At 35.6% G+C, this 9,991-nt stretch overlaps 1 protein-coding gene across 1 annotated transcript in view; it reads left to right on the forward strand.

The window, feature by feature from the left end:
* Positions 1-9,991, forward strand: part of LOC107723073 (E3 ubiquitin-protein ligase TRIM71-like) — a 41,835-nt gene that overhangs the window by 28,239 nt on the left and 3,605 nt on the right. The gene's annotated exons all lie outside the window — the stretch shown is intronic.

Below are 9,991 nucleotides of genomic sequence, written 5' to 3' on the forward strand. Positions count from 1 at the left end.
TATCATTATCATTTTAATAATAGGCTACTTAAACCAAAATGTTGCAAAAGGTCAAAGTTTTAGTTCGACGCATATAGCAGAGAATTGCTTGACGTTAAAAAGAGTTAAGTGCAATAAGTTGCAGAAAACAACTCTTTGCCGTCTCGTCTTGCTGTCTGACTCACACCTAAAGCGCGCGCGCACAAGCCGCATCTCGCACAGCGTCTCTTCAGTTCTGCCGCACACGGGCAAAGCACGCACACACACACAGATACGCGTTTCAGACGGCGCGCGAACACCGAGTTGATTCGTCTTTCGCATCTCCTCCTTATGTGTGAACACAAATACACACAGAATTGTCAATAGTACCCGTCTCGACGATAATTCTCGTAAATGCAGTCAGTTATGTTTTAAATGAATGTAAACAGCGGAGAAAGAAATTGGATGTGTATCATACTGGATCCGTGCAGTCGGATTTAAAGGGACAGCAGCCTATAAATACGTGCTGCTGAATATGTCACTAATGTTAATCAAACAACAAAACAGCTATAACAAAGATTAATCTAAATTTAATTCATACAGTGAACACAATGCAGTGTTATGTTTGATGTTAAAATTACATTTTCTGATTTGTGACATTACTTTTTATGTACTGCTAAAACACTGCTGGTCATTTTCTGAAGTTGTAGTGATTCTTTTTTTTCCAAGAAAGAATGTGAAACAAATTGGTTATATCATTTTCATATGTATTAATAGCCCAAGTGTTAGACCTACCTGAAACTGCTTACTTGTCAATTTTTATTCAATTCAAAGTTTGAAATCAAGCTATCTCGTGCTACTGCAACAAAATTACCCCACTGTAAAATCAAAAATGCACTGAGTGAGCAAAAATGTGAGATTTTAAAACGCATCTGATTACAGCGATATGGATGTTTGCACGAGCTCTGCAGTTCGGCACTCCAGTAAAGTCCAGTCAAGTCACCTTTATTTATTTAGTACTTTATGCAATAGATAGCCTTAAATCAAGCAGCTTTACAGTATTAAACATGAAAAACCAGAGTCAGTGTCGCTTTCAGTTAGAATTAGAACTTACAACAAGATTTTCTATTATAACGCAGCTCTCCAGTGTGGAGCTAGCAAATTATAAAATATTTTTATTAGTGGGGAAAAAAACGTTTAATTAAAAGTGATAGTTTGGTTTGCAGAGATCAAAGCTTGATCTAGCTCAGGACTGTTTTGGTTCTCATAACCCTATAAGGTATTTTAAGAGAGATTGTTGTGAATAAAATAGTTTATCCAAAAATAAAACGTCATATCACTTAACCTTGATTTTGTTTCTTATCCATATGACTTACAAAAAGAGATTTTAGGCATAATGATGTGTCATTCAGCTACTTTCTCATATAGCTAATTAAATGGTGAATAAGAGTTTCTCTGCCATCTCATTTTGTGTGCCAAAATATTTATTTGTATAAATGAATGGTTTAATTGTAATTAAATATGACTTTCAAAAGCTGCAGTGATTACCTTAATTTATTTGTTAGAATATGTATAACTCAATATTTTAACTAATTGCAAAACATGAATAATCAAAAAATGTCTACTGATTAATCAGCGAAATAATCGATGATTAGTCGATTAATCGTTATAATAATCGTTAGATTAATCGATTATCAAAATAATCGTTTGTTGCAGCCCTACTGGGTATTTTAACAGATTTCTTTATCCTTTCTGCTGTTTTACTTGGACCTCAGTGCAACAAGAATTCCACTTTATTTTTCTTACTCTGAATACCAAAAGTAATAAATAGATTAACAAATAGAATTCATTGGTTGATGTTTACTGTGGTGTCTTTACAGTCCCGTCATTGTCAATGCTTCAGTGTCATGTTGAGCTGTTGTCTTTGGTTCAATATACTCATAAATGTGGGGTCTTTTTTTTTTTTTTTTTGAACGATGAAACTTTGGTTCAGCAACAAGGCATTACATTGATTAAAGGTATAGTTCACCCAAAAATGAAAATTGTCATTAATTACTTACCCTCATGTCGTTCCTAACCTGTAAGACCTTAGTTCATCTTCAGAACACAAATTAAGATATTTTTGATGAATTCTGAGAGCTCTCTGACCCTCCCGTAGACAGCAAGGATCCTTAAACGATCAATGCACAGAAACGTAGCAAGGAGATCGTTAAAATAATCCATGTGACATCAGTGGTTCAACCGTAATTTTATGAAGCTACGTGAATACTTTGTGTGCACAAAGAAAACAAAAATAATGACTTTATTCAACAGTTTGTCTCCTCCGCCTCACCCTATAGTGTCATTTTGGAGAGTATCACATACGTAAACAACGTATGTACACGGATACGTTGTTTATGCTTTTATCTGAATGTAAACAGCGTATCCGCGTACATACGTTGCATACGTTGTTTACATATGTGATACTCTCCAAAATGGCGCTAGGGTGACGTGGAGACGAACTGTTGAATAAAGTCATAATTTTTGTTTTCTTTGCGCACAAAAAGTATTCTCGTAGCTTCGTAAAATTACGGTTGAACCCCTGATGTCACATGGATTATTTTAACGATGTCCTTGCTACGTTTCTGGACCTTTACCGTGGTAGTATGCTTGCTGTCTATGGTAGGGTCAGAGAGCTCTCGGAATTCATCAAAAATATATTTTTGTGTTCTGAAGATGAACGAAGATCTTACAGGTTTGGAACGACATGAGGGTGAGTAATTAATGACAATTTTCATTTTTGGATGAACTATCCCTTTAAAAGTGACACAGACTCTTAAATTGTTACCCAGAAATTCTGTCAAATAAATGCGGTTCTTTTGAACTTTTTATTTATCAAAGAATCCTAAAAAATCCTGAGCACTGTTTTAACAAAATTAAGCACAAATGTTTTAAACACTTGATAATTAGTAATAATTATTTAAAGCTGCAGTCCGTACGTTTTGCTTCTTTGTCGCCATCTCGGTTTGAAAACCTGCAATTGCAGCTGTTTACGGAATTATCTTCCTTGCGTGGGTTGTGCGCCGGCACGACTCCAGCGCGGATGAATCTAATGTTTTGAGGAGTGTGTGTGTGGCAGTCAGTCACTGCACCGGTGTGGATATTTACTGTACTTCAGAATCACAGATTCTAGCCTACGTCTTGGAATATATGACCCAAATAAGAATTTTCACAGGATATTAAGCAAGTAACAAGTCTGCCACGTTTGTTCTGACCAACTGAGGAAAAAAGCATTACAATAAATCGCGCTACCAATGGTGATTAAATCTAAAGATCGGTTACCTCATATCACATCAAACCGTTCAAATTATTATTATTGTTATACTTTATTCTCATCCGCCATCAAAATGATAAATGTAATTATTCCAGCTGCTATGAGAAAAGGCTATAAACGATCCTCCACCTGCAGGATCCTCACATGCGATAGCCTAGCCGGGACAACTTCTTTATGTTTACAGACGTGGTGTAATGACGCAGCAGCATGCTCGAATTTCCTGTGAAAACCTACCCGTACCACTCAAATTAGAGAACATTATTATAAGATAACCGTTGTGAATTGGGCTAAAGTAAAGTGATAGTTTTTAACACTGGCTGGTTATGTACTTGCTCAAATATTGATTTCGGATACTTTTTAACCAAAAAAAGTTACGGACTGCAGCTTTAAGTAATAATTAATAGTTCAACACAATTGATATGTAATGTTTCTTGAGCACCAAGTCAGAATATTAGATTTATCTTTGGCGTTTTTGCCTTCATGATAGGACAGTTTAGACAGGAAGCCAAGTGGGAGAGGGAGAGGGGGGCAGGATCGTGAAACGTACTCGAGCCGGGATTCGAACTCGGGACGCCCGTAGTGCAACGCTGTATGTTGGCACGCAGCCCAAGAGGGCTGATTTCTAAAGGATCATGTGACACTGAAGTGGAGGTTTGCCATCACAGAAATAAATTGTTTTAGAATATTAAAATAGAAAACAGTTATTTTAAATTGTAACTATTTCACAAAATATTCCTTTTTTTATTTTATGGAAGAGATTTGTTGTTTAAAAAATAATCTTTAAACCAAACTTTTGTACTGCATTGTATGCTGTTATGTTCTAATGAGAAAAATTACAAAACAGTCCTAGGCTTCAGTAGCTCTTTATCTACTATTGACCCTTAAAGGAATATTCCGGATCAATACAACTTAAGCTCTTTTGACGGCATCTGTGGCATGTTGTGATTACTACAATCAATTTTGTCTCTATTTTTTTTACTTTATTTTTCCTTTACAGCAGTGCATTTACAATAAAAACCAGAATAAATGTTCAAAATAAACGATAAAAAATTTAATTTTAGTAATTCATCCATCTGGAAAGGTGGTTCCAATACTTTAAAGTTTGTGTAAATTTACTGAGCGATAAACTTGTTTTTCAAATATAACTTAAGTGCATTAATAGTAAAGCAAGTTATTATTTATGCGATTTCGGACAGTTGCAACTACATGACTGTGAGTGAGGGTCCTTCCCTTTGCTTTGTGGAAGTAAAGGAGTTTTTAAAAGGGGCTGTAGAATCAAGCTGACTTTCCATTAGCATCACTGTGCGTGCCACCCCCACTCAGTCTGAATGAAGAGAATAGAAGAGAGGGAGGAGCACTGGCCCAGTGCTCGGTTACTGCCTCTATTCAGCGTCCTGATGGCCCTAGCAGGGCGGATCATTAGTCGCACACAGAGGAAATGTTTCTATTTCTCTGTCGCTCTTCAAAGAGGCTCTACGGGTGAGGGGTGGGGGAGAGAACAGCACCCATTAGGGCTGTTCAAATCCATCCTTCTCCAGTGACATGGAGTCGGTTGGCAAGGAAGGCACTGGGGGAAAAAATTGAATTCTATTTATTTTAATTCTATATTATTTCTGCGAACAAAGAGATTTCAGTGAAGGGACTCAAATTAATTGGTGATTTATAAATAATTGGTCTGGGCAAAGTTACATGTGTGACCGAAAAGCCTGGAAAATTGGATTGTTGATCGATTTTGCATTGTTGTAAATGCACTAAGGATTTTATTTATGCTATAGGTTGAAGAGCCCCGGACCCTTTGAACTGTAAATTGTGAAAATTGTCATTTACATATGCTGAAAATTGTCATTTTATTCATCCCATTCATCAATTTTGCATTTTGTTGCAGTATACGTTTGGTAAGTAATTTGCTAATATTCCGTTCCAAACATAGTCCATGCGTTTACACGGCAATTATCTAAACCTGTCCAGTCCTAAAGCTTCATCAGCTACACAGCATCATCTGAAAGAGCCTGACCTGCGTTTCCATGCACTTGATTTGTTGCTTGTTCTAGTGTGTCTCTAATCCTGTTACTGGATGGTGTAAATGGGAAGCCTCTAAACATTTATAGGTTTGAAAGCACATGCAGGGTTTTAACAATGGCTTCAGCCTGGGGCCGTAATCTCTATTCTGGAAGCACGCTGCCAATGAAGGGCCTGCTCCATAACCAACCCCTGACAGCTTAGTCTTTCTTAGCGCTGCATAATCTCATTTGCTGGATTTTAGCCTGTCATTTTGCAGCTGCTTATTCCGGTTCACCCCATTCCTGTGTCTGACTCTTGATTGTTTTGCGCTTTTGTGATTGACATCTCAATCTCAGAATGGTGGTTCAATCTCAGAATTAGTTAGAGGACATTTGTAAATATGGAAGAGGGATAGAATCTTAACAGTGCAAAGTATCAATCAAATAAAAAAAAATTATATTATATATATATATTTTTTTTTTTTTCTTTATCAAGAAATACATTTATACTAGTACTGGGCAACGTTTAATCGCATCCAAAATAAAAGTTTTTTTGTACATAATATATGTGACCCTGGACCATAAATTTTTCAAAATTGAGATTTATACATCATCTGAAAGCTGAATAAATAAACTTTCCATTAATGTATGGTTTGTTAAGATAGGATAATATTTGGCCGAGATGCAACTATTTGAAAATCTAGAATCTTAAGGTGCAAAAAAAAAATCTAAATATTGAGAAAATCACCTTTATCAAGAAATACATTTATACTAGTACTGGGCAACGATTAATCGCGATTAATCGCATCCAAAATAAACATTTTATTGTACATAATATATGTGACCCTGGACCACAAAACCAGTCATAAGTCTCAATTTTTCAAAATTGAGATTTATACATCATCTGAAAGCTGAATAAATAAGCTTTATATTAATGTATGGTTTGTTAAGATAGGATAATATTTGGCCGAGATGCAACTATTTGAAAATCTGGAATTTTAGGGTGCAAAAAAATCAAAATATTAAGAAAATCACCTTTAAAGATGTCTAAATGAAGTCCTTAGCAATGCATATTACTAATCAAAAATTAAGTTTTGATATATTTACAGTAGGAAATTTACAAAATATCTTCATGGAACATGATCTATACTTTATCCTAATGATTTTTGGCATAAAAGAAAAATCAGTTTTGACCCATACAATGTATTTTTGGCTATTGCTACAAATATATCCGTGCTACTTAAGACTGGTTTTGTGGTCCAGGGTCACATATGTGTGTGTACGGTGTATATTTTTGTATATATAAATCCACACACATGCATGTATATATTTAAGAAAAATGTTGTTTACATATTAAATATATTTATATATAATATCAATTATATGAATATAAATATACATGTAAATATTTTCTAAATATATACTGTATGTGTGTGTCTTCATATATACATAATAAATATACACCGTACACACACATACATTATGTACACAAAAAAAAACTTATTTTGTATGCGATTATTCGTGATTGTTGCCCAGCACTAATTTATACAATTGATTATTAACCAGTGGGAAAGAAATGCAAATTTGAAAAATAATAGGCTGTACCACAAGTACATACTAACAAAAAGTAACCATTTAAGGGACTCTATATAGTTTTTAAATATTTAGATCAGACAATATAATGTATATAATGTAGCAGCATTTAGCGAACAAAGAGATTTCAGTGAAGGGACTCAAATTAATTGGTGATTTATAAATAATTGGTCTGGGCAAAGTTACATGTGTGACCGAAAAGCCTGGAAAATTGGATTGTTGATCGATTTTGCATTGTTGTAAATGCACTAAGGATTTTATTTATGCTAAAGATTTTATTTATGCTATAGGTTGAAGAGCCCCGGACCCTTTGAACTGTAAATTTGGCTCAGGTTAGGTAATCTGCTCCACACTAAATGACATTCTTTCCCACACCTTTTTTTCTTTTAATGGATAAACCCCTTGACCCAGGTCATGAGACTAACAAGTCCTTTATTTCCTCTCATTGTGTCATTTATCATTTGTAATCTTTGAAATGTGACACAAGTGTGGAGCTAATGGTGACAAAAATAAAAAAAATAAAAAAGATACTTCCAAGTTAAGAGGGCACAGCTGAGTTTTGAGCTTTCAGGATCACTTAAATAGATTAAAGTGGAATCCGTGAAAGCACAATTTAATTTAGATGTATATTACAATTCTGATTGTTAGATTATTAGGCGGTTTAGATGTGAGCTGACATGCATAGGTAGGGCTGTGTACAAATCGCTGTTTAAGCAAATGTTAGAGGTCATTGTACCCAAGATAGACCTTTTATCTCTCTTTTGTGTAACATCACAAAGGAAGCCCTCATGCTTTCTTGGATCCTTTCAAATTATTATTAAATTAAATTATAAATATTAATATTTAGACTTTCTAGCAGTAGTTTTATATTCTTTTTTTATCCTGCAGTTTAAAACTAAAAATGTATTAGTAGCCACTGGCTCCTAAAATTGTGTACTAGAAGTGAAATTACTTAAGTTGTCCAGATCCAAATTTAATTGTCACAATAAATTAGGGCTGCACGATATTAGAAAAAAATTTACATTGTGATAACCTTTTTTTTTCTGCGCTATATGTGTAGAAAGATAGGAATGTCTTGAATTCAAGACATCAGATGTCTTGAATTGCTCAAAAATTAAATCATAATTCTACAACAATTGGGGTGATTTTGTAGGCATCTTCGTAGAAAATAAATATAATAAAAAAAAGAATAATTAAAACCCTGAAAAATGACTTTTTGCCTTGTTTTGGGTTGTTTAACACACTATTTGACTCATCTTATTCACTATCAATTCAGGCAAATAAAGGATGTAATATGTTATGATATTAATAATGAATGTTGCTTCTTACCCTAAAATAAGGGAGCTAATTTGTAAATGAAACCTGCATCTGCGCAGGATGGATTTTTCAGTCCCGCCCCCGCACCGCTCCTGCAGAAATGTTATCTCGTCCCACTCCCGCCCGCTACATTCATGTTTTGTCCCACTCCCACCCACAAAAGCCCACATAAAAGTAATATAGATTTGTTTTTCAGTACATCAATGAAATTTACATAAAATAGTTCTGTAATATTTCGTAAGTTCCACAACATCCCAGCATAAATGCTCCCGATAAAATATTTGTTATTTAGGCTAAGCAACATTCACAAACCACTGTTATTTTTAACAGAAAAGCGAAGCATAGACTGTTGGTCTCTAGTGCCATATAACTGACGATGCGTTTCTTTTTGCGACCAAATCTTCCATTTCTGTGCTTTTCTCCCATTCCTCGCTCATTTCGCCATGTGCAGCAGAGATTGCATGTCAAAAACGTGAAGCAGCAAACGTGCACTTTAGTTTTTTTTAAGAACCCTTAAATCAGAATTAATTACTTTATATCAGGGAAATATAGAACCATGCGAGTCCTGCATCGCACCTCCTGTGATGTGACTATTGTGCATGCGCACATTGCGATGTTAATGCTGAAACGATGTACCGTGCAGCCCTACAATAAATTATTATATACAATATACTAGGCGTGCTCCGATTGTTCGGCTACCGATCAGTATCGGCCGATAATCACGTTGGGATGTTTGATCGGCGGTCTCTAAAAAGGCCGATCTCAAAAAAACGATCTCAAGCTGATAACGCGACTGCTGTGAGAGGTTTGGCACGACATGCAGCGGCACAGTCTCTGTCCGGCGCGGGTGAAATAATTATAATGCTGAAGGTGAGGTACTTGCCTTCATATTTCTTCATTAAATAACTTATAAAGTAATTTGAAAACCTTGTGTGAGACGTAATTTCACAAAAAGCGTGAGTGAATCACCGCGCGTGCGCGCTTTCTTTTTTTTCTGTCAAAATACGCAAATGGCTTCAAATCACCACACATCGCATCTGACTATAAGCGAGCTGCACGCTGCACAGTTGACACAGGAATTGTCACTTGCACAATCGAGGCAGTGTCACATCGTCACTAAATTTTATAAATTGCATTTCTTTTTAATTCGCAGCGCACACACATAATGCCAAGTTCACACTCACTCCGTTTGCAGTGCGTATGCGGTGCGTATTTTTTCCGCGCTCATACGTGGTGCGTATTTTTTTCTCGCTCATGTTAATGGATTAAAGCGTTCACTGCACACGGTTGCTGTCCGGCAGTGCGTTCCAGGAGCGGTGCGTCTGCAGCAGTGCAGTGCTCGGTTTTGCACCTAGTCTATTGCTGCGCTGCAAGCACTGAATTAAAGTAACAGTGGATTGTTTGCAGAAAATATAAACATGGATTGACACGAAAATGTAGTAATTACACCATAAATGTATATTATTAAATTCTGCTGTGTTTCACAGTCAACACATATGGCTTTTTGGCTAGGTTTAAAGGGAAAGAGCACTTTTAGATAAACAAGGCAATAATAGATGGCACTCGTGGAGGTAGGAAAACAAAGTTCTTTATGAACCGCAGGATTGCTTCTAATAAAGATTTCAATGCAAAAGGAAAGGCCAGTAGAGCTGACTATTTCTGTCAATGGTAAGTTTGTGATAACGTAAGAAAAGTAGTTTAAATGTTTTGCCACTTGCTTGAGCAACTTAATATATAAATCTAGAAGTAAATGCAAAAGTAAAAAGCATTGGATAATGTGTTGCTTATATTTATTGTGTTTAAACATGTC

Source organism: Sinocyclocheilus rhinocerous, unplaced genomic scaffold (assembly GCF_001515625.1).
Source record: "Sinocyclocheilus rhinocerous isolate Xijiao unplaced genomic scaffold, SAMN03320098_v1.1 scaffold1686, whole genome shotgun sequence".
In the NCBI taxonomy this organism is placed as follows: domain Eukaryota; kingdom Metazoa; phylum Chordata; class Actinopteri; order Cypriniformes; family Cyprinidae; genus Sinocyclocheilus; species Sinocyclocheilus rhinocerous.